Raw genomic sequence first — 4,444 nt, forward strand, 5'->3', positions numbered from 1 at the left:
GCATAAGCACAAGTCACTATCTATCCAGGAAAAGGGTGAATTTCCATGGTCCGGCAATTTCCATGGTTCGGCACCGGTCAGGTCCCGAGGTTGCCAGACTAGAGAGGTACAACCTGTATACAATATTTTTGCTGAAACTACATGTACCTGCGTTTCAGTGTAAAGTGTCGTAATAATGGTAAACAATTTGCCTTCGGTGCTCGGTGTTTCAGGCACGGCGGCCCGCAGTTTATAGGACGTAGAGTGTTTTTAGTGAAGGTTTTGCTGTTCCATTACCCTCAAAAACTTGGGTCGACCTATAAACGAGGCATATCATAAATTAATGATTTCTTGGTAAAAAAATCAGGGACGACCTATAAACGAGGTAGAATTATAGACGAGTATATACGGTATATTTTTTATAGCATCCAACAACAAGAAACCTAGTCATTACTGTAATTTAGTGTGAATTATCAAATGCTTTACTTATTACAGGCCATACTTAGCCAGTAGTGTAAGTGCTACTAAATATTTAGTTTGACTCCCAAAGAAGAGTGACAATCCAGTCAACACACACAAAACCTAAAATCAGACTCTATCATTACACAACCTGACTGAAGGCACTTGGAACAGAAGAACAGAACAGGATGAAAACAAATTCAAAAGGTTACTAGATTACAAAATAAACAAGACACACCATTAGTGTCTATGAAGCATCCCTGTTTAACTACCCTAAATAATTATGCTTCAAACTACAGGTATTTACTTAGTACTTGTATATGCAATATTGAAACTAAATAATTAATTAATAATGGTTTATAAATTGAGACAGCACATGAAAGCAAGAAGAAACCACACACTTCACTTACCGGATACAGTAGTTATAACCTTATCCAGAGCTTTTTTTTTTTCTCACAAAAACACTTAACAATCAATAAGTACATAAAATACAAAGAAATGGCATCATGAAATAAATGGGAAGTTTGTCAGGTAATGCCTTTTCTATAATAGCACCATTAAGTGAGAGTTGCTGGTTGATAGAATGCCAGATAAGGCCTGCTTCACACTAGCATGTTTTTCCCGTGAAGTTTAGAAATTATTGAAGTTCAATGGGACTGTTCACACACAGCACATGTGGGAGATGCTCACTCCATGTCTGTACTGTACTTCCAAACTGCAGCATTATAAAACATGCCGAGTGTTCTAGAATTTTTCATATGGCAATAGTACTGCAGAGGAGCATGATTTTCTCACATGTCAGTGGTGGTGCATCTCTGGTAGGAGATGGAAGTCCCTTTGATTATTTTTGTCAGATGCAGGTGAACTGACAAGTGAAATACATGCCAGTACGAACACATGCCTTCTTCAGCGCAGGACATAAATGCTCGTGTGACGTGGTCCAAAGAGAGGGCTGACTTGTACCCAAAGTTAATTTGCACAATGGCAGAAAGAATAATATCACTTGTGTATTCATTCTAGTTCATGTGTGAAAGTAAGGTTTCTTATATTTCAAAAATGAGTTATCCTCTTTCCATTATTACATTCAGTTTTCTGCTCACCCTCTTATTTTAATCCCTTCTTACTTTGTGGTCAGTCTTTATCATTAGAATGTCTCCTGACAGGCAAAACTAAATAACATCAGTAAAACAAAGATGGTAATGAGTAATTCAGGTTGGTATAGGTTTTGTGCAACTAAACTAAGCTGTTGTTGTGTACAGGTATCCCTCGATATATGAATGGGTTAGGTAAAAAGAAAAATCATTAAGTGAATTTCCATATCTTGAATAACAGAACAAATGGGAAAAATTGAGTTTGGTTCCCCAAAAGAAAAATGCCACCAAAACACAAAATCGGTTAACAAATAAGAAAAAATCCCTACCTAATTGAAGACAAATAACACACAACTTTTGAATAAAATCTAAATCAAAGTTTATCATATCTGCTAGTGGAACCATTTGCATATATGCTGGCTGCCCTAAAGCGTTGCCATAGCAATGCAGCCCGGCCGCCTCTGCCGACCATTAGCAATGCTCCATCTCTGCTCTACACACAAAGAAATGTTTATTCCCTTTATGTTTTTGACCTTATGATAGTTATTTCTTTTACTTTGTTTTTGCACATTATGTATATAGGATTCTGTGTGTTTTACTGAGTAAAATATTCAAGAAAGTTAATTTTTATCTATCTGAAATTATGAGTTGAAAAATGGTAACATAACTCCCCCCAGCTCATAGTGCTGCTAACTCTCGCTGGTACACAAAGAAATGTTTAATACCTTTATGTTCTTTACCGTATGATAATTATTGTTTTATTTTTTTGCACATTCTGACATTCTGTATGTAGGTTTATTTGTGCAAGTAACTTAAAAAAGGAGAGAAAAAAAAGTTTTGTGTATATACCAGAAATTACAAGTTGAAAATAATCCATAATATAACTCCATTCTCAGCCTGGTAGGGAGAGTGCTGGGAGGATATGGCTAACCCCAGCTGACTCCTGGGGGAGCGCGATTAGAATTTTTGTCAGGACCCAAATTTGTATAAATGGGGGACGCTTTTGTAACATGAAAAAGAGGCAGTAATTTAGGCAATTCGTTTAAGTGAATTATCGTATCTCGAACGTTCGTATAGTGAGGGATACCTGTATTTAAGTCAAACAGATGAAAATGAAACAGGAGTAGAAATATAAAATGAAATAAAGTAAATGTAGCACAGTACAACAATGGTGTTATTTTTTTTAAATTTTACTTGCAGAATAGACCACAATATGGAGCTGTAGTGTAGATATCTCCGGTAAACAATAACTGGAAAAATACAAATACTGTATCAGTACAGTATTAACTTTAAATATAATTGCTCAATATTTTAAAATTAGAACTAGCATGAGTAACAAGATCCAGTCAATACAGTATCTTTCTAACCAATTGGACTATTAATAAGTCCAACTATACATGTATAGAGGAGACAATTACCATCTTATATGGTAACCACCCCAGATAACAAAATCATGTTATGGTGCACAAATTTCTTTATTTTAAGACTTCTCAGGAGGAAACTATGAAGCATGCATGTACTGAATGTGGAAAAGGCACAAGCTAGGGTGGACCAATAGGAGAGTGTAACATATTTCTATATTTAGCTCATATTCGTACTTATTTCTACGTTATTTAATATTAATTTTGTGTATTATCATTTATTGTTTGCATTAATGTTTACGTAAGATTAATAAACTACAGGTACTGTACAGTTTGTTGTTGGTATCAAAATCAGTAGCTGGTCTGACTTGACCCATACGTCCCGGGTGACGTACTAAGATGCCCAACTAGCTCGCCCCGGGTGACGTACTAAGACGCTCGCAATTTCCCACCAGTGTTTAAATGCCCAGCGCGGGTTATCAGGTTCCAGTGTGACTATTTGCCTGTCACGCCACAGGGAAGCTTACTGAACGTAATTACCTACACTCCTCGCCATTGCATTATGCTCCAGGTGGCTGACGGGAAGTGATCTTTGCTGAAGTGTCTCACACCCCTCCACTCCAGCCAGCTGAGGCTGAGGCAGGCATTGTATGTCTGGCAGCGAAAGGAGACTCGAGAACAAGTCAGCCAGCACTCAAAACGTTCACCAGTTGCCCGCGTAAATTTTGTGAACGAAGATTTATGAGTTTTACCCCCGAAATTGCCCCCTATTTATTGCCACAATGCCCGTTGTTTCTTTGCCTTTTTTACCATAATGGGCAAGCATAGATTTAACAAAAGCGAAGATAGCATCAATTATTAGTCTGCATAAGGGCAAGAAACCTGTAAAGGAAATATCAAGAATTGTTGGTGTGAGTGAACAATCAGTTCAGATTTGGATTAAACGATTTCGAGATGACAGCGAGATGGCAATACCAGCGCACAGCGGACGGCCATGGACGGCTCGAAAAACTTCCCAACGCACGTTAACTGTTCTTAAGAGGCAACTTGATGCTAATCCACGTCTGTCAGCATGGGAATTTAAAGAAAAAACCCTGTACTTCTAGGTGAAGTTTCTGTAAGAACCGTTCACCGCATCATCCATGACGACCTGCAGTTTCGCAGCCACCGCACACGCAAGAAGCCACTCCTTACCCTTGTCCAGAGGCAGCGTAGGGTCGATTTTGCCAAAGCTAACGCTCAGTGGGATACAACCAAGTGGCAGCACGTGCTGTGGAGTGACGAGGCAACGTTTTCTTTTGCTGGAAGTCGTACTTTTAATGTGTACAGGAGCCCCGGGAGTGATTCACTTGACCCCAAGTTCACTTTTAGCACAGTTAAGCATCCCGAGTCACTTAAGGTGTAGGGTTGCTTCTTGTACTTTGGAACTGGTGATCTTGTTGTGCTACCTAGGAATGTGATGATGAACCAATTTAACTACTTGGAGTTGCTTTGTGATTATTTGCCTGGGTCTTTTGAAAAATGCCATGCTGATGTGTTTATGCAGGATGGTAC

The 4,444-nt window shown here is 38.5% G+C and overlaps 1 protein-coding gene across 1 annotated transcript in view; it reads right to left on the bottom strand.

The window, feature by feature from the left end:
- Positions 1-383: 383 nt before the first annotated feature.
- Positions 384-4,444, bottom strand: part of LOC121878994 (pyruvate dehydrogenase phosphatase regulatory subunit, mitochondrial-like) — a gene marked incomplete in the record, with an annotated part of 125,568 nt that continues 121,507 nt past the window's right edge. Inside the window, 1 exon segment of the mRNA XM_042385444.1 lies at positions 384-2,779.

This window comes from Homarus americanus, unplaced genomic scaffold, assembly GCF_018991925.1.
Source record: "Homarus americanus isolate GMGI-L3 unplaced genomic scaffold, GMGI_Hamer_2.0 scaffold4060, whole genome shotgun sequence".
Taxonomy (NCBI): Eukaryota; Metazoa; Arthropoda; class Malacostraca; order Decapoda; family Nephropidae; genus Homarus; species Homarus americanus.